The sequence below is a fragment of the Prionailurus viverrinus genome, chromosome A1 (assembly GCF_022837055.1).
Source record: "Prionailurus viverrinus isolate Anna chromosome A1, UM_Priviv_1.0, whole genome shotgun sequence".
Taxonomy (NCBI): domain Eukaryota; kingdom Metazoa; phylum Chordata; class Mammalia; order Carnivora; family Felidae; genus Prionailurus; species Prionailurus viverrinus.
In genome coordinates, this window is record NC_062561.1 from 67,343,067 (window position 1) to 67,369,736 (window position 26,670).

Consider the following 26,670-nt stretch of genomic DNA (forward strand, 5'->3'; position numbering starts at 1 on the left):
CGTGAGGCGGAGGCAGAATTCAGACTTAAACTCTCTACGGGATGATCTTTATACCATTTTGTTTAACCAGGAAGATCTCAAAATACGATTTTGCCAGCATGCCCCACAGCCTTGTTTTAATTCCTTCAGTAGACACATAGGGAGGACTCGCTGGGCCAAGGAGAGAGGAAACCAAGGTACGACTTGGTTCTTGTCTTCAAGGAGCTCATCTTCTGAAAGGGGAGAGGGAGGGACAAATCTGAAGTGTGACGGCAGAACGATGTGGTGAGGAGGTGGAGCCCGAACACACGTGGGCTAGCAGCTGGAACCAAGAGTGTCTGGAAGGTGACGGGTTGTCCTTCACTGAGTATCTGAGCGGTAGGGGCTGTACAAGCTGCCTTCGCACAAGCTATTTCACTTGCTAGGCCACCACTTCTATCGTCCAAGTGACTTAGTGGAGCAACAAACAGGCAGACAGAGTACAGCTAGGGAGCGCCCAGCCCTGCGAATGCTGGCCTTTGACGCTAACTTACGCATTCCAGGTCTGGGTCGCTAACGGTACTTAAAACCAAATCTGGCAGTTGTCGAACTTTTGCTCTTCCCGTATATTCACCCATCGGGCAGGAAATTCATGTCTACCACGTGGCAGGCACTGTGCTAGCGACTAGAGACAGAGCAATGAATAGGCCACCTGGGTCCCCAAGCGGGTTTTATGAAGCTCACTGCCTCTTCCTCCCCTTCACTCGACAGAAATTGTCACCACCCCCTTTTGCATCATGGGTAGCTTTATTTTCTCGGTTCCTGCCACGAGATTGTGCCTAATGCCCCAAGGGCGTACAGGCTTCAAAGATAAATCAAAAGATCTCTGGTTTATACGGGTGGAAAAAAAAAATCATGGGAATACTTGGCGTTGTCATGCCGGGTCCTGTAAAGACACCGTCCATTGAAAACACCCATTTTGGAGTTTGCTGCCTTAACGCCAAATGCACAGGAGACCTCAGTCAACCCAGCAGTGCCCCCAGAATGGACTTCCCTTACCAGCGTTTGTGACAAGCACGCTTTCTTTCTTCTCCGGGTCATAAGAAGCTAACATCAGAAGGAAGGCTTGGGTCACCTACGGGAAGGAATAGCGGAATAGCTACTCGTTCGTGTGTGTGGTTCGTTGGAACATTCAGGTTTCCCAGGACTAGCTCGTTAATGGTTGCACGAACCAAACGCCAATCAGGGGCAAACCATTTGTTTTCTGTGAATACTTCCACCTCTTGTGACCTAGAGCCTTCCCTCAAATCCCATCTATTTAGGGGGAATTTGGGGACAATGGATTAATGGCATTAATATTTCCCTCTTCACCCCCTGGAGAGCTGGCATTTTTCAGGAGAAGGTGACATCAGCGTGGAACTCACTCTACTTAAGCTTTCAGAAACATGTCTCCTTATTTAAAGATTAGATTATCCTTCTGCTATTGTTTTCCATTAGATTGTGTTTCCTTTCTCCTTTTTGGGGAAGGCCAGCTCACTATTTTGAAAAGGTGATGGACCATGTCAGGATTTAGAAAGTGAAAGGAAAGAGATTGGTTTGGATTTTCTCACTCTCTTTGTGTGCTCTAAAGCTCAATAAACTTCCAATGGTGACTGCAGGTAGAGGGGTAGAGGGAAGCTTTTGTATCCTTAGAAAACCTAGGTTTCAGTTGGATTATAGAGGTAGTCAAGAGATAGGGGAAAAAAGTTCAAATAGCACTTTGACTACTTTCCATGTCAATGGGTATGTATCAGCCATATTCCATGGCTATAAGAATCAGCATGGTTAAGTATTGATAAAAAATTTTTAAAGGACACAATACAAGTTATCAAAAAATTGGATGAGTTTGTTGTAATGAAGACAGGACTGTATGTAGTTTATATTCAAGTTTATGGATTTTTCTGAATACTGAATAAATTGTCAAAATGGTACTAAAACTCTGTGTAAAAGAATCGGTCCAAACTGTTAATCTGCTTGATACATCTTTTTGTGATGTTTTAAAAAGACTCTAAGCAAAAATTCTAAGCTCATTCCAGCACAGCTATATAGATTCACGGGGATTCGACGATAGTCATTTATTGTGTGGATCTAATGTCCCCTTTCTTTAGAGCGATTTACAAAATACCACAGCATATGGCATATCTAAAGCAAGCGGTAAAACCGAGATGTGCAATTCTCACTGCAGATTCATATAAAGGAGGGGATTTCTTTCGTCTGTGCTTCAAATCTGAAACTCGGCAACAGTCCTTGGTCAGTATCCACCAGCATGGATGCCTCCCCAGATGCTTCACCCAGTAAATACACGCTTACAAGAGCAGACAGACATGCCTGTGGCCACGCGAGGGTTAAAATGTTAATTTATTAAAATTTTCCAATCTTAACCACCTGCCCCTTGGGAGAAGGGGATGTTCCTGAGGGATGAGGATCAGGGAGTCAACAAACTGGAATTCACAGCCAGCCGTGGCACTCACTCACCTTCTTTCCAGTTATTTTGCACTCTTCACTTCTGAGTACGAGCCTAGCCTAGCGATCTCTTTCCGCTACCAGAGGGTTGTGCCTATCAGAAACGCCTGCGAAAAAAAATAAAGTTATGTGCATTAGGGATTAAAGACTGTACATCACCCGAAGTTAAGGAATGATTGAATGAGGCATGACACTATCACTTTTTTGTTGTGACTGCTCTCTAATTCGGAGAAGTAAATGCTGTGTAATAATCTATTATCAGATAGCCAATGCCGCCCGTCACTCTTTCTCTTCACGTCTTTTTATTTGTGTCCACATATGAATAAAGGGAGGATAAATTAATTAGCTGTGCATAATTACCAAATTCTCCAAACACACGCAGGCTCTACCCAGTGGAAGCAGAAGTAGGCTATACATTGCACATCGTTGGTGTAGATGGTAGATAGCCACCATCTATTGTAAATCTATTCCCACAGCAGGATTAAGGGAATTCAAATTCAAATGATGCATCCATAATATGTTGTCTAATGTGAAGCATTGTAAATTTCCTCATTGCAAAAATGGAATAACACTTTCAATGCAGGGTATTTTTCAGAACTACACTGACGACAAGATGCATTTCGACATCACAAGACGACAAATTCAGAGAATGTAGGTTTTATATGACTTTAAATTTTTGTGATTGGGTATCTTTGTTATTTGGCTAGAGGTATTAATTTAATTAAATGTACAAGAGGACTTTCTCCCAACACCCAGAGAAGACTATTTGCATTTTTAAAAATTATCACAGCTTGTTATATAATTACAGCCACTGGGGCTGGATGCCTGCAACAATGCCTCTGGTTTCCTTCTCTGTACTGCCTCTCTAACGATAATACAGTTTCCCTTCAAAGTTTTCCAGCGTTTTGCACTTATAACTCGCATCTTCTCATAAGAAGCAAGTTTGTTGGCTCATTAATACGAAACTTACAGAGAAGGTTCACCACATATTGATCTAATTAAACATTTTTGAGTCAGGACAACAACAATAATGGGATTAATTATTGTAATTTGTGCAGCCGAAGTAGATACATAAATAGGTAATCTTTATTTTTCAATACTGCCAGTGGAAAATGATTTCAGACATTAGGACCTGGGAGAGCCGGGAGCTTCAGCTGCTGTGAGTGAGTGCCCCTCCCATGGTTCTGGCCAGCAGCCCCGACATCCTTGCACAAAGTAATCACAGATCACAGCATTTAATCACTGAAAACAAGCACTCCAGAGGACAGCAGTGTCAATATCCCACTCTCTCATTATCTGTTTGGATTGCACATCCACACTGTCAGATAAACAGAGTGGAAAATTAAGATTAAAAATATGGTAATTTCATTTCAGTCAGCAGGCACCACTCACTGCCCCTATTATGCTATTGATTACCTCTGAATTCAATTTTTCTTTCAATGCAAACTTTAATCTGTTTGCTACCCAGCAATTCAACTCCCCAAGGGCTATTTGAGAGTAAGTAACCATTTAATCTGATGCTAACTGAAAAATCACCGTCCTTAATGAATTGTGTAAATCATTCAGCTCTAAAGCACCTTTGACTTCTATTTCATTTTTTATTTTCTACTCAATATAGGAAAGGATCGGCGTGTGAATAATTACAAAGTAGCAAGTATTTTTACATAGAGCAAATATGATAAAAACCCTATTATAGTGGGGCATGTGTAATGAACAGTACTTTTTAATTTCAAAATAGCTATTCATTAAAAAAGAATGGAAGATTAAAAAGAGAGGCTCAAAGCTCAAGGTAAAAGTTGATAGACATTGTAATTACATGGTTAATTTCAAAGATTTATATGCTGTTATGATTTAAAAGGAATTTTTATGACCTGACATTTTCATTTGAGAAGATTTTTTATTTAAAATTAATCTTCGAGCTCCTATTCTTAATTATTTCTTGGCAAGCGATAAATGAGAATACAAAAAAAAATGCCCTATATCAAATTTTAAGCAGAATAAATGCATGCGAATTTTCGAACAGCAATAAAGTGGTTTTTACTTATTTGAATTGCTTTACATTGAAATCCTCGGTTGGCGGAATTTGTAGGAGAGAGCTGGAAATTACTGGCCCATTTAAGGGAGCAGCAATCTTGCTGCAGTGCAGCTTTTATGACATTTCAAAAATATCAAATTGGAGAGAGGGTTTTTGCTCGGGCGATTTGATTGTCTTTCAAGTTGGCGTCAAGAGTTTTCAACAGGTCTCTCCCCCTGCTGGTCCCAGGCCCCGAGGGCTCCCGGGGGGTGGGCGGCGGGGGGCGCGGAAGGCTCGGCCTGGCTCTCGCACCCCGCGCGAGCAGCAGCAGGGGACCAGCAACCGGAGCCCCGCAGACGCCCGCGCCCGGTGGCCGCTCGGCCTGCGCTGCGGGCGCCCAGCCCGGGCTGCGCGGCCGAGGCTGGGGCGCCGGGCGGCCGAGCGCTCTGTCCTTCGGCGGCTCCCCGCAGGCGGATGACACTGCGCTTCCCCCAGGGCGGGCCCCACAAAGTGTAGGGCTGCGGGGACGACGCGGCGTGGCGCCTAATGGGCCAGGCGCGGCCGCGGAAGGTGGCGCCGGGGGCCGAGCCCCTGCCAGGGTCTCCGCGGGCTCGCGGCCCGGGCGCCCTTCGCGCCCTCGGCCTCCCTGCAAGCAGTCGTAGCTGCACGCGGGGCCGGTCCTGAAGTTTGGGGTCGAAAGCAGACGGGCATATCCTTTTCTTCTCTCCCTTTGGTCCCTCCACGCTGCACGGGGGCAGGGGGACTTTGCAGGCCCCGATCCCCCACCCTCACCTCCACCCCGGGTCCTCTGCTGGGTTTGGGCACAGTCCCTGGCTCCCCCTTCTGTCCTCCCCCAGCACCGCGGGGCCTCTCGCGGGGGTGGGGGTGGGGGATTCCCGAGCGCTTTGCGGGGGGGGGGGGCTACAACGAGGGGGACCGCCGTCTGAAAGCAGAAACGAGCTGGGAGCGGCTTTAAATCGTCGAGTCCTAAGAGGAGAGAGGTTGCCCCCTCCCCAGGCGAAAAGGGGAGACCCCGGCGGAGCGCCCGAGCCAGGTCCCGGAACCCCCGGGCGCGCGGAAAGGGATGGGGGCGGTGCGGGGTGCGCGCGGCTCGCTCGGGTTCTAGCGCCAGGCGGGGGCTTTGCTCGCTTCGCCCGCGCGTCGCGTTCCACAGCCCAGTGGCCTCTGCACCGAGTTGGCGGCCGCCGCGGCCGCCGCGTGTGCCCGAGGGCGGCTCTGCACCCCGGCCTGGCCGCCCTGCCGCCCCGGCGCCCGGGAGCGCCCGCGCCGCGGCCCGCACACAGGCGTCGTCAAACCTCGGCTCTGCAGTCCCCGACCCGCAGCGTCACCCTAGAATTTCCTTCTCAGCATTTCACTTCCCCGGGGAGGAAGGGAGAGGGGGAGAAAAGAAAGGAAACTGAGAGCGCCTAAGCAGGGAAATCATCTCCGCCCCGTCTGAGATACCCTTTTGCTCCAACTCCGGGTAACTTAAGAAGAGTCTGCACAAAGCTCGGGGCTCGGGGAGGAGTCCCGGAGTGGAATGTACAAAAGTCAGTTGTGCCGGCCAAAAACTGAGGTGGAAATTCTATCCCGCACCCAGCCCTTGCTCACAGATTCTGAACTTGAGCTGACGGGTGTTACTTTAGGTCAGCCGGAGCTCTGAGCAGGCAACAGGGTAACCTGCTGGCTCGGTGCGTTTCGCCTCTTCAACCTTAAGTACCAGCCTCTTTAGCCTACAGCACGGTCAGGGCCCCACATGGAGACCCTTTCGTTTGCCCTGTGGATTTCCACTCTCTCAGAGGTGTAACAGCTCTGTAGGCTTTAGTTTCTTTCTTTCTTTCTTTCTTTCTTTCTTTCTTTCTTTCTTTCTTTTCTTTCTTTCTTTTCTTTCTTTCTTTTCTTTTTCTTTCTTTCTTTCTTTCTTTCTTTCTTTCTTTCTTTCTTTCTTTCTTTCTCTTTTCTTCTCTTTTCTTTTCTTTTTTAAAATCAAGATTAGCAAAGACTTATTTCATTCATTACCTATTTACTGAGTATCAGACACCGTGCTAGGCAGAACCCCAGGCACGGTTCAGGCAGTTTCTGAAAGCATTTTATTTCGTTGAAATATGCAGTGACCGGCTGCATAACAATACTTAATGTATTTTAAATACATGCATTTCTTCTCCAACTGGCTATAATAACTTCCTTAGGGCTCATCTGAACTATACTGGCAAGGATGGTTTAAAGACAGTGAATTCTGCAACTTATCAATTACCAGGTACTGGCCTTAAGATGAGCTATGACCTTTTAAATATATTTAAAATTGTTATCCTTAACTGATCACAATGCTGAGACTTCTGGCGGGGTTTTATGTAGAGCATCTTTTGACTACACATTGATTCCTCTTTTGCAAGCCTACATTTTAGGAAAAAGTTTCCTTCTATTTGCTTTTTTCCAAAACCCCAAAGGCCGTGGTATCATTGGGTCTATGAGGCAGCACCTTTGTCAATTTTAAATTATTGAATCCTATGCAAACCTCAAAGGGAAAAGAAAAGAAAAAGCGACGCTTGTTCTGATCTTTGCTCTAAAAATGCCTGGGCCAATTGGTTTTTTTAGTTGTTGATTTTTCAAGGAACTCTTTCATGCACAGCCAGGAAGGTAGAATGTCAAGAGGCTGTCGCTTTGCATTTTCTCAATCTGAAAATGTGTGCAAAGCAGCAACACCTGTAAACTCAGACCTATGACAAGACATGTAAATGAAATGATTTAAAATACTAACGGCCTGACCTGTGTCCTATGATGTGGCAAAAACCCAGGTTTACGTTCCTCCATCTTTCTGACATCTAGTGAACTGTACTGAAATCTTCTCATACTGAAGACAGGCTATTAGCACTGAAAAAATGAAGATTTCCTATTATCACTCTACAGGTTCTTGATTTTTTTGAAATTATGTTCTATTGCTTAAATGGTCATTTCTTGGCGCGCCTGGGTGGCTCGGTCGGTTAAGCGTCCGACTTCGGCTCAGGTCATGATCTCGCGGTCTGTAGTTTGAGCCCCGCGTCGGGCTCTGTGCTGACAGCTCAGAGCCTGGAGCCTGTTTTAGATTCTGTGTCTCCCTCTCTCTCTGCCCCTCCCCTGTTTATGCTCTGCCTCTCGCTGTCTCAAAAATAAATAAACGTTAAAAAAAAAAAAAAGGTCATTTCTTCTGGTTTGATATTGGGTGGCAATCAGTGAAAGAAGTTGCTATAAGACTTAATTCCTTTACTAGTGTCCTACCCTCCCCGCCCCCAACTCCATCCCTGAAGTACATGTCAAAAACAACCAGGGACATGAGTACGTTTGACATACAAATATCACTTTCCCTTGATTTTTAAAATTGAACTGTGGGAAATAAGAAGTGGCATTAAAGGAGCTGTCACTCCCCGGGTAACTGTTAGAGTTAACTGAGAAAACAAGCCCAAATGATTCTCCTGGTGAAACAGTGCTGAATCAAAAGTTGGTCTGGCCAGCAACCACCTGGTCCAGGTCTCCACCAAGGAAGGACTGTGTCTGTGGCATGAACCAGAGGAAGGAGAGAGTCCATCTGATCATGCCAGAAACTCTACAGAGGGAATCACATCCCTTGAAGCTCCCAAGGGCAGGGGACCAAGCGGAATGCTCATCTGTAGAGAACAGTTGTTCTGTACTAAGAACAGCTACAAAAAATTAAGTAACCAACCAGTTCATGGGGGGTCTAGATGAGGGAGATCTCTCGACTTCTTGCAAGGAAGTGAAGAAAAACCCATGGGGAAAAAATATTTTAAAGCTATGGGTGTAAATTATAGGAATGTCCAAAACTGGCCAAAAAGAGTAGGGAGGAGAAAAAACATCAGGATTTGGGAGGCATTTATTCATTCATGTGTTCAACAAACATTTATTGGGCACTGACTGGCTCCAGCCCCTGATCGAGCTTTGGGTTACAGACCCTTCCCAAATGAGCTTGCACTGCATTCATTAAAATTAATGTCTGCCATTAGTGCATTGCTCGAAGAGAGAAAAAGCCGTTCATAATTTGTCCGGGGTGCTAACTCTATGCTTTGCTTTAGGACTGTACTGTCTGTTTGGTCAATGAAACCACCAAAACTCCCAGTAGAGTTTTGCCCATTGATTCATTCAAGTTCAGTTCCAAAAGGCTGTCTAAACGCATCAACATTCACATACAGAGAGGAAAATTAACACCTACACCTGTTCTGGGGGGTATTAGAAAGATTAGCCCACAAAATGGCATCCAAGGCTAATATTATCACCTTCTCACAGATGAGGAAACTGAAGCTCAGAGATGTCAAATGTCTTGCTCATGCCATGCAGCTATTTAGTGGGAGAGGATTTTGAATCTACGTCAGTCCTCCCAGGCCTGTCTTCCTCCACATGAGAATCCATTGAGCTATGTGAAATCACTTTATAAACTGCAAGGTGTTACATAGATGTAGATACGTCTATTAACTATTAACTCTTAGTTTATGTTTAAATATCAATTCTTACAGTTGATGAAGTCCCAGTATGATGACTGTCCTTTCATTATTGTTAGTGAACTGATTCCCAAGCACCTTCCTCTCATGTGATTTTTTTCACTTGAATTAATGGTATAGAAACAGGGCCAAAATGTATCCTTTTCTCCATAGATACCTATCACAGAGGTCCTTGTCCAGAAGTGGTCTGTTCTGAAGAATTTGTGTCCTCAAGCTAGACCCAGGCTCTCTGTGTATTTTTCTCCTATGTTAAAGATTGGGTTTTTTCTAATTAAGCCACTCCAGCAACAGGAACTCAGTGAGAATGAAAACAGCAGAATCTATACAGTTTCTAACCAATTGCACCTTTGATACAACCCCACAGCTACTAACCAAATTTTCTTTATAATCACTTTCTGAATGTCAAGAAGCATCCTTGGGACAGAAGGGATCTTTGCAGTTTAATTACCAGACTCTAGAAAAATACAAATGAATCTTTGGAACCTGAGCAAACACTGCTTTGGGAAATTTCTCTACTGCACATTGACTGGGGGAGCAGTGAGTGATGTCAGGGCCCTGAGTGAATAAATACTGAGCTTCTTAAAACTTCATTGTTTCCCTTTCTGGGGAAGTTGGAATCAACTCAACTGAAAGAATCAACTGTGGTGACTTTCCGACCTTCTGTTGTGCAGAATGAACGAACAGTCTGTTAAGGGGAGTCAAATATCTCATAGACAGTGTGAAAGGAAGGCAGGCTACTAATGATTCACATTAAGTTTGTAAGGCGTTAAAGACATAAAAATGTTTTAAAATGTTTTAAGTAATAAATGTAATTTATTTATTTAATTTATTTAAATGTAATAAAAGTTTTAAAATGTTTATTCTCTTCTCTAAAGTTTTCTTGCCAGTTACATTCCCCTCCTGTGCGCCTTCTGCATGAAGTTGTGTGCACCGTGAAGGTTACTTTGTAGGTTGGTTCTTAATCACTGTTGTGCAGCTTCACGCTGTAGAGGCTTCCAAAACCACTCTAGTCTTTTTTCAAAGTCCATCTGAAGCTACGTGTTTTCTGTCAACCTAAGGGTGTTTTCATGGAAGCTCTTCATTTGTACGGTGTTTTGCAATTTACCAAGTGCTTCTTCTACAGATGTTCTCGCACTTTGGCTTTCACACCATTAGGAGGTGGGACGGTCCGTTGGCATTTTCTTCGATTTGCAGATGGAGACAAGGCGCCTGAGATGCAGAGAAATGCCCCAAATACTCCACAGCCAGATAGCTAGGGAGTGCTGGAGCCCAATGCCGGCAGCAGTGTTCCCAATAACCTCCCTACCTCTGCAAGGAAACCAGTCTGGGTTCCACGTTGAGCTCTCAGATTTTCCACTTAAAAGTTCCAAGATCTGCTCCGACATACAAATGATAGCATTATCAAGCTTTATTAACAGAAAGAAAAAGTTCAACTCTCCGTTTCCCATGAGACATTTTAGAGCGACCTTTAATTCTTCAAGTAATTTTTTTTATTTCGGGCCAGATGGCATAATGTACAATCTGTGCCCCCAATGGAACCATGTTTATTTTCAGTCAGCTTAAACTCCTGTGTCCACTCTATTTAGGATATTTCAGATCCATGTTCAAAAGCTGCTTGGCTGTCCAGCTATTGGTCGATTGGTCGGTGGGGGTGAGTGAATTATGCTAAAATAGTGCCAGCTTAGCTGAATTTCAAGGAGTTATTCACGGGAACAAAATGTTTGGAGCCAGCATTCTACTGGGCATATGTATTTGATGCTAGATCCTGATGTTTTTTTACAGTTACTTAAGGAGATTCTCTTTTTTTTTTCTTTTCTTAAATATGCATCCTTAGCTGGTCTGTCTCCATCAATTTAACACGTCTGAGGGATGTTCCACATTCTTGCCATATGATGAGGGATACTGCTGATCCTGTATCCAGCTGCATCTGTAGCACCTCGGCCTCCACCCGGGGTGTTAAACAGATTATTTTTCTATCAGTCTTGCCCATACTGAATATGCTGAATGCCGTCCATCTAAACTAGCTAGCCCCCTCTCACAGCCTGAGTCTCTATTATCGGCAGCCACAGCATGCATATTTCTATTTAGTTTCCAGTCCTTAGGGAGTCCTCTCTCTGTGCCCTTCCTGAGTCACAAAATCTTTGGATTTTCCCTTTTCTGTTACATCTCCTGAAATACTCGTCTTTGAATGTGTATTCAGAATGGTAACAGATAGCTTTTCCACCGCAGTAACGTGCCCCGGCCTGCTTTGAATTCTGGCACACGGCAGCAATGCCATCACCTTATGCATGCTTGCCTGTGTCTTCTGGCTGTTTTAGTCTCCGTGCAGGTCTTGCTGCAGCTGCCATAAGCACAGTAGTTGACAAGCTGTTCTAAAATGTGTGCCCTTCTTCATTCCAAACCCTCGCCTGTTTGCTTAGGATGTGCGATTCCATACCGATCTCTTGGTTAAGGCACTAGTCAACTATTCCTAAGCTGCCAATACCGGGACCCTTCTAGAAACCATCCCATATGAAGTAGCAGATTCGTATTTGCACACTGAGCCCTCTAGTATAGACAATAACAGAGGCGCTAAAATGCCATTGAGAATTATGGCTTGAGGGGTGCAGGTGTGCAATAAACAGACTGGCTTTCCTACAAACAGCGGACTTCATCGCAAGGGCAAATTCAGCATTAGGAAAGAAAGGCGGGAGGGGGTACTGGTCTCTTCGCCCCAAATGCCCTTAGAATGGCACATCTTTTCTTTGCAATTGAATCTTGAAGATGACAAATGTATTCCTGTATTGTTCGAAAATAGCTGATCTTTATTCCTATTTATGTTTTCCAGACTACCATAAAATTGCTAGAGCCATAGGTATAATATACTCGATGTATCCTGAGGATTTTGATCCTTTGAAAGAGAGCAGTTGCCAAGGTGGGGTTCTGGGATATGATTTTGTTTCCTTTCCGGATACATTTTCTTGGGAACAAACAAGCCTTTTGCCAGCTATGATTTACCCAGGAGAAAGCGTGACTAAAAGCATCTCAAGCACAAGAAGCTTTCTCTGACTGAACGGTCAAAACAGGCCTGCCTTTCCCCAGGAGCAGACTCGCTCAAGTAGCTCTTAATTAGCGATAATTTGCACTTCGACTTGGGAAAGAAGGATGTCACAGCCCTTGACAAATCTTTATCAGGATTCCCATTTTAGAGGCTGAGCAAAGGAGGCACAAGGTCAAGCGATTTGCCAACGGTTGCGGCAAATCTTTTCATCGGTGTTTCCACAGCCCCTGGTATCACAGGGACAAAGACGTGCTCCCACGGAGCTATCAGCAGAAAGAGAGAGCAAAAGGAAGACATTGGTGGAAACATGGCTAAAACCTGAGGCTTACGGTACAGAGAAACAGCCAGGACAGCTTGATACAGGGAGATGGCCCGGTAGAGCCTGCCTTTAAGTGGGCAATGAGATCGGTTGGTAACCAACCCTCCATGTTTATGGGCAGAAAGGAGTAACAGAAATAGCCATCCAGTTATTGAAGATGTTGTTACCAAAGGGCTCCTATGTAAATGGCACTGTTCCAGGCATCTTGTGGAAATGTACAAAGAAATACTAATTTAATCTTTTAGGAGTTTTCCATATAAGCAGGGAAACAGGGCATATAAGCATAACTGAATGCACTCAACCATGAAGTCCCAGTACCTAATGTAAGTACTGGGGCATAGTAGGTGCTCAATAAATGTTTGTTGAACTAATAGCTCTTCACTCACTAGCAAGCCTGAATGTACACTCTGCCACAGTGGTTGTGCATGTGATCTGACTGCCTAAAGTTTACATAGCAGGTTTTAGGGAAATCACACTTAAATTGGTTGTTAGAGAAAGTTTAAAAACATGTTTAAGCTTTAATTGTCAATAATTTCTGACTTCCAAAAAAAGTTGCAAATACAGCAAAACAATTCCTATGTCTTTCACTAAATCTTTCTTCATTAAAAAATTGTTTTGTTCCTGTTTCAGGTTTTTACTTAAATTCTAGTTCGTTAACATATAGTGTAATGTTGGTTTGAGGAGTAGGATTTAGTGATTCCTCAGTTACATAGAACACCCAGTGCTCATTACAACAAGTGGCCCCCTTCATACCCATCACCCATTTAGACCATCCTCCCACCTACCTTCTTCCATTGACCCTTGGTTTGTTCTCTATAGTTAAGAGTCTTTCTTATGGCTTGTCTCCCTCTTTTTTTCTTTCTCCTATGTTCATCTGTTTTGTTTCTTAAATTCCAAGTGAGTGAAATCATATGGTATTTGTCTTTCTCTGACTGAGTTGTTTTGCTTAGCATAATACATTCTAGCTCCATCCGTGTCATTGCAAGTGGCAAGATTTCATAATTTTGATGGTTGAGTAATATTCCATTGTATATATTCACTCATCTTCATAGGTTAACATCCTACATAACCACAGAACAATGATCAAAACCAGAAAGTTAACATGGTTACCATACTATTAACTGGTCTACAGACATTCAGATTTCACCAACTGTTCCATTAACAGCCATTGTCCGATCTAGGATACAATACAGGACCATACATTGTATTTAGTTGTCGTGTTTCCTTACTTGTAATCTGAATCTGTTCATCAGTCTTTCTTTGCCTTTCATGACCTTGGCACTTCTGAAGAGCACTGCCCCATTGTTTTCTAGAATATTCCTCAGTTGGAATCTTTCTGATGTATCCTCTTGATTAGATTTGCACTGTGTCCTCTTTTGGCAAGAATTCCACTGAAGCGTGTTGTGCCCCTATCAAGCACATAATGTCAGCGTGTCTCATTCTGGGTGGCGTTCATTTTCATCATTTGGTTCTGGTGGCACCTGAGTTTCTCCACAGAAAGGCTACCATTTTCCCTTTGTAATGAATGAGCTTCTTATGGGAAAACACTGAGATTGTGCAAATATTCTGTTTCTAATTATACTTATGCCCATTAATTTTATTATCCACCCTTGATTCTTGCCTACAACAGTTATTACTGTGGTGTTTGCCAAGTGGTAATTTTCTACTTCAATCATTCCTCCCTCATTTATTAATCAGCATTCTGCTATAGAGAAGAGCTATTTCTTATCCTATTTATTGATTTAACTGTTTTTAAAATAAAGAATAGGATTTCATGAAGGCAGGGTGTTTGGTACTAACAGATGGGAGAAAAAAAGCAAGCAATGGGTGCGTAATGATAACCAGCTTGAGTGAAGGGCCTGTGATCCTAAGTGTCATTTGCTGAGAGTAGAAAATAAAAGTCTTCTGACAGGTTCTGAGGAGGCAGGAGCACAATCAAAGGGCTAGTCAAAGAGGGACATCTTCGGTACAATTGATGGTGGAAGCCTGGCAATGAGTTACAAGGCATCTAAGGACGTCTAAGGTAGGACAGGAGGAGGATGAGTTCATTCATAAAAGGTGAAAAAGGTGCTTCTGTCAACCTTGATGACGAATCAGTGCAAAAAGAATGGTAAGCACTTCCGATGGTGATTGGAGAGGTAATTAGTGCTGGGGATTTTGTAGGAAAATACAAGGGGCATTCCTTCAGTTAGCATTAGCTTCACCGTAAAGCATCCATAAGACGTCCTGGAGTCTGAGAAATGAAGGAGTGTAAGCAGCCAGTGTTGGAGGGCAGGGCATTCCCAAAAGTGGGAGTCTGGGGGGGCCACTGACCCTTTACACCTGATGCTACCTCAGCCAGGGTGAATCATGCTATCTTGGCCAGGTAACGTTGGGCAGGGCCAGAGTGCTCCTAAGAGTATTTAGCTATTACATAGCTTTCTGCATTATTGCAAAAGAAGAAAGGAAGCATCCAGGGTCTACTGCAACCCCCCGCCCCCACCCCATGGGCCTAGCATGTGGAAATCTGCTCCATGTTTGCAGTTCTCCTCGGCAGTGAGCAGGAGATGTGTGGAGTTGGAGGGAGCACCTGAGGTTAGCCTTATTCCATATTCTCTGCCAGCCTCTCCCCAAAGAAATCTGGTTCGAGCATCACCTCAGGGCTTGAGTAACCCTCCAAGTATCTTGACAAGGCTGGTCCTAGCCCTCCATGTAAATATGCTTGAGATACAGCTTTGGGGACAGCAGGAATTTGAACAAACTAGAACTCCTTTCTGTTCTTTCTTTGGTTGATGAGAACAAAGATCACTTCTGTGAACCTCGTCCCGAGCCTTGTAACGCCATCAGAGCATTAGCGCGTTCTCACCACCAGCCTTTATAGGGTGACTAAGCCTGTCTGACAGGCAGCGGTGGCCGAGACTGGCATGTCTCTCTTTTCTCTAACCCTTAATTGAGGGCTAGCCCTAGCGAGTGGAAATCCCATCTTTCAAATTGGTAGGGCAGCGGTAAGGAGATACTCCGAGAAAAACTGTGGAAAACCTCTCAAATTCCTTTGCTGAGACACAGAGCATTGAGTCCCTGGTTGGGCTTTTGTGTGGCCAGGAGGGTCAGGACATTGGCCTGAAACCTGTAGCAGAAGAGAGGGGCAGCCCAGTCACCATTGCACCAACCCCCTGGCTTCCATAGACTGGATTTTCATTTTTCTACGGAGAGAGAGCACAGTGCTGTGGATTAACAGCAAAGCTTCAGATTCAGACCTATGTTCACACCTCGGCTCCACCAATGACTATGTGACCTCAGACAAGCCATCTATTCTATACCTCTGTTTCCTCAACCACAAAATGGTCCTTGGGTAGCACTCAGTGAGTGGCGGCCATGATTAATATTATTGGTGAAACTTGTCCCGTGGCTGTATTCTGATGCTTCTCATCTTGTAGTTCAGAAATCTGGGGTTTTTTCCTCATGATTACTCAGATTGCCTTTTTGCACCCCTGCCATCCACTACTCTCTTATTCTCGGGAAATTAGATAATGTCGACTAGCCAGTGTTATGCATATGGGTGCAGTTTATTAAGATATCTATTTAAAATGTCATAATATAATATTTAAGTATCAGTGGGTAAAAACCAAAGCAAAGTTCAACAAACCCAAACTACTGCTTGCAACACACAAGTGAAACTTGACTATAGGTTTCTCATTACACTCATTTCACCCTTAACTAATTCACCCCTGTGCCTGGGAGAATCATTCTGGACAGCCACACCACAGCGTGTACTTTGTTTCTTTATTTTTACAAGTGCAGTTTAGTTTCCATTATTTGTGATAATTCTTAATAGCATATATTATACAAATAATGATGACCTAGTATTATGAGACCTTCCTGAAGATCACTGTTATTAAGTCTTGCTGAGAAGTGGGGCATGACTGCCAAACTTTTTATAGGAATTACAGGGTTACTGGGCTTAAAGCAAGGTATGGCGGGACCCAGCAGTTCAAGACAAATACACAAGACTGGTAAAGTCAGGTCTAGAGGCAGGTGTGAAGAAGGAAATTAGTGGACAGGAAGTATTGTTCAAGGGCTAGGTGCCAAGAACCTCATAGAATTTCTGTGAAAGAATCACTTGCATTAATTATGTACTGTGATTCCCTTAAAGTAAGGGTAAGAAGTCTTTGCCCAATCCAGATATATGCCTATACTGAAGAATGAAGGAGTGTGTGTGTGTGTGTGTGTGTGTGTGTGTGTGTGTCCTCTAATTTCCTGGAAGATCAGAACAAAGATGGAAAGTCAGAGGCTCTGTGCTTAAGAATCATCACCAATAAGCAGTGTTTTTAAAAGCCCAACTGTGCGTGGAGTTTGGAATCTTGCCCTGAATATTTCTCAGGATTCTATTGAAATATCCTCTTTGTCAGTAAGTTTCTCGTACAGCCTAGAGAAGGAAGTTATAGGCATGGTGTTAGACCAGTTAATATCCACAATAGCTCCGGTGGGAGGGGGGTGGGGGAGTGACATGTGTTCAACCTCTACTTTCTCCCTAAGAAACTAATCTGTGGCAATGTGCTCTTACCTAGTTTCTGAACATGTGCCCACTAAACCCTTAGAGAGTAGCAACTTGTGCCAGGCAGGTAAAAAATGATAGTTTTTATTATTTTATTCCATGTGAACCTCCTAGTGTGTGGAAAGGTGATTAAAACTTTCTACAGCCTGATTTATTTTCATGCCAATTTGCAAGGCTGCCTTAGCATTTCTACATTCCTTATAATTTGAGCATTTATTACCTACTTTACAAGGCACTTGTGTAATATGATATCAGACTTGAAAGTGGTATTGTATGTACAGAAACTCTATTAATAAAAATTACTAAGTAGTTGCTATTTGTTTATAGTAAAAGGAGACTCACTAATACACAAGACGAAAGATTCCTCTGTGCACAGTGACTGAATTAGCAATTTGGAGATTCTTTTTTCTGGTTTAGCTATCTGAGAGACTGACTTCGACAAGCTCCCTTGGACAAACTTCTCTCAGCTACTAACTTGTCCCTTCCAATCCAGGTATTTTTGATTTGGACACATGAAAGAGTCTCTATATGAGTTTTACAAAACTTACATCAAGCTACGTTTAAATCACTGCCCTACAGGGGCACCTGGGTGGCTCAGTCGGTTCAGTGTCCGACTCTTGGTTTCGGCTCAGGTCGTGATCTCATTGTTCATGAGTTCAAGCCCCACATCGGGCTCTGCGCTGACAATGTGGACCCTGCTTGGGGTTTTCTCTCTCCCTCTCTCTCTCTGCCCCTACCCGGCTTGCTCTCTCTGTCTCTCTCAAAATAAATAAATAAATAAACTTTAAAAAAATTTTAAAAAAAATCACTGTCCTACAGAATGTTGACCTGGTCAATGCAAGTGCTGTGTTGACCATGAGACCCGTATGTAGCTATAATATCCCTCACTCCACTGACAAACCAAATGGAATAAACTGAGTTTAGGTTGCCTCTCTCACAGTGTATTTCCTCTCAAAGCATTTGTAACCTCCCTCTCAGACCTCAAATTCTGTGAAGAACTGGAACCTAAAATGATCGCCTCAATTGACTCTGTCTGCAAGCGATGCAAATATCCGTCCTCCCCCTGATCCCATTTCCATTCCAGAAATTAAATTAGCAAGATGTGCTGAGTGGATGCTACCCCAGCCCGCGGAGTGTGATCTTACCCAGCCAAGTAGGGTGTGATGCCCAGAGACATTGATGGGCTGTGGCCTCTCCTCCTCTCCCTCCTTGAGTCATTTTCACAAAGAAGGAGCTAAAACAGTGGTTCGCAAAGTTTAGCCCTCAGGCCAGCAGCATCAATAGCATATGTTATAAATGCAGATTCTCAGGTCCCACCCCAGACCTACAGAATCAGAATCCCTGGGGTTGGGAGCCCACTGTATCTTCGCCCTGAGGGTGGAGAAAGACTGATGGAGAGAAATAGTCCCATGCCTGACGGCCAGAGGGTATTTGCCACCAAGATTTCTTTTTAACTACAAATTTGCCGAGTCCAAGACCCTAGCGTTTTCAAAGAATTCACACGAGGTTTTGTTTATTTGTACATGTTTTTTCTGATGCTCGGCTAAATTATGCCTAATTCAAATCCAGAATGAATTCAGCTTGACCTATTCCCCTTTTTTTTTTTAGTTTAAAATTCATAGCAATCTTTACCCAACTCCCCCCTGTTTTATTTCCTTCTCAGACAATCAAACATTCACCCACTACTCTTCTGACTAATCCCAACTCATTTTCCATTCTCACAGGAAACAAAAAAACAAAATTAAAGAAATAAATGTTAGGAATACATCAAATACCACATACAAGGTGCCCATTACACCTTACTGCTGTAAAGCTTTCCTGGACACACCCCTTCTGAATTTTAATTCTCAAAAATAATTCTAGCAATTGCTTTCACACATGTAACATACATGTGTAATTATGTGTAATGTATGAAAGTCAAGTATTTAATCCTTATGTGGTTCATCCTTGATCAGAGCATTAGGGTTATTGGAGGAAACAAAGAATCTTATCAATGAGTCTCATAATCCCATTTCTCAGATGAGGAAACTGAGGCACAGAAAGCTTGACTAGATAGAAACATTAGGCAGAAGTCTCCTTTTTGGTTAGCTCGAAATGAAAACCTCTTAACGTCAAATTTCCAATTCAAATACATTATAATCAAATAAATGATTACACTCCATCTCCTGTATTTATGAATAAAATTCGATTATTCATGTGCACAGTGTGAGACTTGAATGTAATCATTATTATCAGCAGCATTTATTAAGCAGCTACATAGGATACAGCACTTACCTTTAGTCTATGGGAGTGACAAAGGAAGTAAGAGGTTTTCATCTGTGATCTGGAAAAGCCTAGAGGAAATGGGGGCAAATGAAAATTATACAAATGAAAACACACACAGGTGATATACAAATAAACACACTTCAGTGGCAGAGAGATAGTGCTCGCCAAATATTCTCTTTCTTGCCCCACATTCCCAGCCTCCCTTGCAGTTAGATTGGCCCCAGGATTAGTTCTAATTGACCGTGAGCAAAGGCCAAGGCACCTGCTCGAGGCACCTGCACGTCCCCTCCATCCCTTTGTTTCCCCTCTATGGCAACCTTGGAGGCCATGTATTCCACATGGTGAAGCTGCAAAATAAGGAGGGAGGGCTGCCCAACCCGCGTTAAGTGCTGACCTGAGAGAGAAATAAAACATTATTGTATTAAGCCTTTGAGAATTGGGATTTTTCTACTGCAGCACCTCATGTTAATTACCCTGACTAATTCAACCTGGAAATGTAAAGCTGTGCTATGCACCTGCACTTCCCCTCCAATTCACACTCCCCTCATCAGGAATGCCCCCTACCACCTCCTTTGTCCATGTAACCGAATCCTAATCTTTTACAACCTAAGTCAAATGCCAAGTCATTTCATTCATTAGACAAATATTTTTGCACACCTAGTATGTATCAGGTATGCATTCCTTCTTGAGGATTCAACTAAGACAGGCACACCCATGCCCTGATTTCACAGAGCTTAGACTACATCAGGGAAGAAAGAAAATCTAACAAGTAATTATACTCCATTCCCCCGAACAGAAGTAATTTCTTCCTCCTCTGAGCTTCCGCAGATCCTCAGACACACTTAGCCCTTTCTACCCTCCAGGACTGTTGTTATTGGTAACGTTGTCTCCCTTGCCTGCCAGGTGGTAAGCACTTGGATGGTAGGGGATTGATTTTACTTATGTGTGAGTCTGCCACAGCCTTTTGCACGTGGGAGACTCTCTGTAAACAATGACTGAGGACATAGATGGAGGGATATGTTAGGTGTGTGCAAGCAATTGCTAGAATTATTTTTGAGAATTAAAATTCAGAGGGGGTGTGTCCATGAAGACTTTATGGTGACTCTTCAGGAGCATCTGATTGTGATCTAAGAATTGATAATTAGTATTTTCCTCCAATGTACAGGCACGTAGGAAACACTTCATACATATATTAAATGAATGAACTGAATGAATGGGTTATCCACTTCCGTATTGATCAATGGCTCTCCTGATTGAATGAATTCCTACCCTAAGGTATCTTCAGTAAATGAAGGAGACATACCATGCATTTTTATGGTAAATGAAGACATTTCCAAACCCACAGAGCAGCTGGAACATTTTTTTATCTTGAAAAATCAATAGACTTTCACTGTTTCTGGTCATTTAAACCAAGTCAAATGTAATTTTCTTTATAAAGTAAAACTCAGTTGGCAAAGTTAAGAAGGCTCTTGTTTAAAGTGTGGTGAACTTCTATAAGATATGAATTGGTGATCTTCTTAGGATTCTGCTAATCTAAAATAATTTGCAGGATTGAAAGAAAGTACACCGACTTTCATAGTAATCTAATGAGCTCAATTTTCCAAAGCTTCTACCTTTCATAAAAAAACAAAATGGGGTGCCTGGATGGTTCAATCAGGTAAGCGTCCGACTCTTGATTTTGGCTCAGGTCATGATCTCATGTTTCATGAGACTGAACCCCGCATGGGGCTCTGCACTGACAGGGCGGAGCCTGCTGGGGATCCTCTCTCTCTCTCTCTCTCTCTCTCTCTCTCTCTCTCTCTGCCCCTCCCTGATCATGCATTCTCTCTTTCTCAAAATAATAAACAAATAAACAATTAAAAAAGAAAACAAAGGAAAAAACACCAAAATGAGGACTGAAAGAAGGTATTTTTATACTAAAATTTAGTTCCATTTTAGGAAAACAGTTGGCTAAAATGTTTTATTAAAAATTGTAAGACAGTTGGGGAAATTATATTTTTACTTTGTTTCCCACCATCCTTCACTGTTTTCTGTGGAGGACCACCAAGGATGTGCCATCATTTTGTATCTCTTATATTTTCCGGTATGCTTTTCTGTTGTTAATGCGCTAACCACTATGTGATATCCTAGGTGAAGTTTTTAACCAGCATATAACAATATCACTTGGGAATATTGGTTAAATAGTCATTTGTATACACTGATTTCATATTTCTAAGCACTAATGTTTTTGCTTTTGAAACGTGACTCTGCATCTTAAATTTCTACAAGTGGTGATTAAATTATTAAGGCTGGATTTGTCCTCCAATAGACATAAAGAGATTACCTTACTCTATAATAATGCTATTCAGGAAATATAAAATAGAAACTGCTGGGGTTTGTTTTAAGGGTCAAAAGAAGCACAAATGTAAGTTACATTAGAGAGAAGTACATAGTAACAGTAGTAACATATGCTAATGACTTGCACCTTTTAATTAATGGAGTTGTTTATCGGGCTCCAGCCAGCCAGGCAGGAGTCTCTCCTATTATTTTTGGAGGCGTACAATCTTGCAAATTTAAAGTTGTTAGTTGTTACGTATGGGACAAATCCAGTGAGCTCCGTGTAATTCAGAGGAGCCCTTCCAAGCCTGAAGATTCATTTCAATTGTAGATATTAGTAAGATGTGTATTTTCACCATGTCCTTGCCCACCTGGTCTTGTGTGTTTCCTGATTTCTAGACCACTGTTGACATTGAAACTCATGTTAATTTTGGGCATTCTCAATGATGTGACATGAAATAAATTAGAACTATCCTGAGTGAATGTGTAGAAAACAGGTCGGCTCTTTCAAAATACTTATTTTTATAAATGAAGGAATTAAAATAAATTGGTTTTCCTCCCACTGAGGTCTGTTAAAGTGAAGGTTTCTTGAGGGCCTACTGCACTCAAATGACTTCAGTTCAAATCCATAGAAAATATGAAGAATGAACAGATGGGTAAGAAACCTGGGTGGCCAAATCAGGCATTTTAGTGGAGTAGATCACAGAGTCCACAGAGTTTAGTGGAGTAGATCACAGAGTCCCAGAATATTTTTTTTCAAGGTTTTAAGTAATCTCTATACCCAACATGGGGCTTGAACTCACAATCCTGAGAATAAGAGTCTCATGTTCCAGTGACTGAGCCAGACAGGTGCCCCACAGAATCCCAGAGTTGTAAAGCTAGAAGGAACCATAAACAGCTACATGGATGTAGGACTTATGGCTGAGCAAGCAAGAGGCCGTGGTGAAGTAATGACATTAGCTAAGTTTACTGGCTAAGAAGTCAGCTTGAAGCAAAGTCTGAGACCTACTTCGGGTCAAGGGATCTTTCACCCATCAGGCCTCCTCCTTTAATATCTTGAGTGAAATCTGTCTGTGTGAAATCCCCATCTAATCGTTTTCCAAACTCTCTGCTAATAGGGCCATGGTTAACAATGGCATAGCCACTCAATGAAATATTATGCAGCCATTAAAGATAATATTTATGAAGGCCAAGTAATAACACAGAAAAGTGGCCAGAAGGTAAGGACTTTAAAAAAAAAAAGGAGCAGGAAATAAAGCTGTCATGTAGTATAATGACAATTTTCTTAAGTTTATTTATTTATTTTGAGAGAGATGGAGAGGGAGAGGGTGCTCGTGAAAATGGGCTGGAAGGGCAGAGAGTGAGGGGGAGAGAGAGAGAATCCCAAGCAGGCTCCTCACTGTCACTGCTGAACCTGACGCAGGGCTCGAACCCACCAACCGTGAGATCATGACCTGAGCCACAGTCGGATGCCTAACCGACTAAGCCACCCAGGCGCCCACATATCCTGGTTTAAAGTGGAAAAGTAAAAACTGTTCTGCTTTGTTCAAAGACGACTAAGGCAAAGTCCTTTTACCGTGGGTCTAAAGATGTTTTCTGGAGCAGAATAAACACTCAAGCAGCAAGTACAAGCCATCGACTCGGGAAGTTGAGATGAGGGCGCTAGTGGGCTTTTTTCAGGGAGCAGGGGCTGGCCCAGGAGTCTAGAGAATGACCCGGGACCCCACACTCAGCGTGTGCCCTGGAAGACAAGTGTATTGAACAGGAGCCAGAGAGGGCATTTCTCCCAGAGAAGACAAACCCATAACTAGAATTCTGCCCAAGCACCTGGGAGCAGACTTGAGCGTTGTGCAGACAGGCTCCGGATCCTGAGAAATGAGGGCCTGACTGAAAGGGGAACTCCTGTGCTCCTCACATCGCTTGGTTACTCATTTAAAGTTATTATGAAACCTTCTGAAGCAGTCGGCTTTCACTATCCCTCTGCTGACACTGGATCCAGAACACCGTCTCTTCCGTCATGCCGTTCAGCCCTTCCAAGTTCTCTCCAGTGTTGGATTCCCAATGGCCTTTCACTTGGCCTCCGTGCTCTCCCCGAGGTGGATGCTAACATTTCTTTTCTAACAACATTATTGAGGCATAGTTCACTGGAAATGAACTGCACATTCTTAAAATCTGCATTTTGAAGAGTTTTCACAAATGTATAGAAAAGAAGAAAAAAAGAAAAGAAAAAAGAAAAAAAAGAAAAAAAAAAGAAAAAAAAAAACACAAATGTATAGACCCATGAAATCACAACTGCTTAACAAGACCCTAACTTTCCATCACTACAAAAGATCCTTCGTGTTTCTTTGCTTTCCATCCCTTCTGGCCTCCCCCCTCCCCCAACACCTCTCCGCACTTCACTGGTTGCCCAGTGTTCATCTGCTTTCTGTTATTATAGATTACCTTTCATTTTCCAAACATTTGTTATCAGTGGAATAATACAGTATATACTCTTTCGTATCTGTTTTATTTAACTCCCAATAATGGTTTTGATATTCATTCAAGTTGTTAAAGGCATCAGTAGATGGTTCCTTTTTATTGGAAATTAGTATTTCATTGTTTATCTGTTCATCAGTTGATGGACATTGGGGTTGTTTCCATTTGGGGGGTATTCCAGTAAAGCTGCAATGAAAACTCAGTACGAATGAGTCTTTGTGTGGACATATGTTTCCATTTCTCTTGGGTAAATGCCTCAGGGCGGGGTGGCGAGGTTACATGTTAGGCATAGGTTTATACCTTTTGAAGAAAACACCATTTTCCCTTTTAGGTACCCAGAGCAGTGTATGAGAGTTCCGGTGGGTCCACATCCTTGCCATCACTTGGTATAGTCTTCAGCCACGCTGGCGGGGACATACGGGCATTTCGTGGTGGGTCATGCGTCCCATCCTGGGCTCCCTGTGAAAGAAAGCCCAGAGGAAGACTGCTAGCACCCCTGCTACTCCAGCTTTTCGAGTGGATGGTTTGTTCTTCGTATTTCAGTGTGTGTTCTGCTCTAGAAACATCTTTAGACTCTCCATAGAAGGGCTTGGCTTCTGCCTGAAAATGATGCCAAATACTTCTTTTCTAGAGCTTCCTCTTCTGTCCTAATCATGAAGCAAGTCAGCACTCATTGACTTTTTACTCTATTCATTTGTTAGGGCTGCCGGAGAAAAACAGCACAAATGTGGTGGTTTCAAATGATGGAAATTCATTCTCTGACAGTTCTGGAGGCCAGACGTCCAAAGCCAAGGCGTGGGCAGGGCTGGTTCCTTCTGGGAACTGTGAGGGAGAATCCAGTCCACGCCTTCCCTCTCTCTTTTCTGGTGGCTTCCACAGTCCTTGGTGCTCCTTGGCTTGTGACCACATTACTCCAATCCTGCCTCTGTCTTCATGTGACCCTTCTCCTCTTGGGTGTCTCCTCCGTGTGTCTGTCTCAAACCTTCCTCTGCCTCTCTCATGAGGACACTTGGCATAGGATTTAGGGCCTACCTGGAAAACCCATGATGATCTCATCTCAAGATCCTGAATCACATCAGAAAAGACCCTGTTTTCAGATAAGGTAAGATCTGCCAGTTCTAGGAATTTGACATGGATAGCTTTTGGGGGATCATTTTTCAACCTCCCACACTTGCCAAGAACTAGGTACCATGCTAGACATTATGATGACAATTTGATGTCCTCAAAAAAGAAAAAACTCATGAAGTATTACTCCTATTTTTCAGGCAATACAGTCTTAAAGAAGTATCTTGTTCAAGCACAGTGCCAATTAGAGGTAGAACCAGTCATCAAACCCAGTTTTTCCTGCTTCCTATATTGTTCTTTGCCTCTCTACCACAGAGATTTTAAAACCTCCAGAATCCTGAAAGCCCCATCTAAAATGCATTTAATTGGGGCGCCTGGGTGGCTCAGTCGATTAAGCGACCAACTTCGGCTCAGGTCATGATCTCACAGTTTGTGAGCTCGAGCCCCGTGTCGAGCTCTGTGCTGACAGCTCAGAGCCTGGAGCCTGCTTCAGATTCTGTTGTCTCCCTCTCTCTGCACCTCCCCTGCTCATGCTCTGTCTCTGTCTCCCAAAAAATATATAAATGTTAAATAAAAATAAAATGTATTTAATTAAGTGGATTCTTGGAGTTAGACCTACCAATTTTGCTCCCTTATTGAATGTTCTAAATGGTCTTTGGCTCAGTGGTTCTTAATCCTGGCTACACAGCAGATTCACTCGGAGAGCTTTTTAGAAGCAATTGATGCCCAGTTGACCCCTGAACCACTAAGCCAGATTCTTTGGGGGGTGTGGAATTGTCTAGTTTCTTGGAAGCCCCTCAGGTAATCCTTTTGTATAGCTGGGATTGAGGAACCCTGGGATGCTTTACTAAACCTGTGGTTTCCACGCTGTATACTGTTTTGTTTGGAAGTCCTCTGAGATAGGTTAATTCTATTTAATGATCAGAAATGACCCTCCGTTTCAAAGCCCAATTCCTGTTTTATACTTACTCACCAAGTCCCTGGAAACTGAAAGATGAGTGACTTAGATTATTAGCTCATTGGCTTATCAGTTTAAGTCCTCTATATAGGAATGAATGAATAATGAATGAATGAGCTTACTACATACATCTGCCCACTTTCTCTGGCTCTTTTGGTCAATCGTCACCAAAGTGCTTCCTGAAGAGAGAGAGATCTTATAGACCTTTATCTGTAGGAAGTTACGTATCAAAATTGCATCACCAAAAACTTCACACAGAAAGACCCATCAAAGTAACATGGAGTCCATTGTAATGTTTCTTCTTTATATTAAGAAAGGCATCTCGTTTTCTTCTTTTGCATAATTAGAAGTGGCTGGGTGGATTTCATCTGATATTTTTTTCTCAAAAAAAAAAAACTGCCTAAGGATTAAAAGCAAGCATGGAAAAATTTATCTCCAAAGTAAATATTTGGTAGATAGCTGTGGTACCTTAATATTTGCTCCTTTGAACACAGTAATTAGGGAATTTAGATACCTATGTTGATATACTTCAAATGTTCATCTGGAATATCTTATTATGTGTTCTGTATTTGTCAGTGCAGTTCCCATGTGGTTTTGAATATGACTCTGTTGGCCTTTCTTGTACTCGGTATTTTATTCCAATTTCCCTCCCCTGACACACTTCAGCCAAGAAGTCCCCAGTTTTCAGGTTGGTCTGTGAAAAACTTACTACTATGTGTAATCTTTTTGGGCTTGCT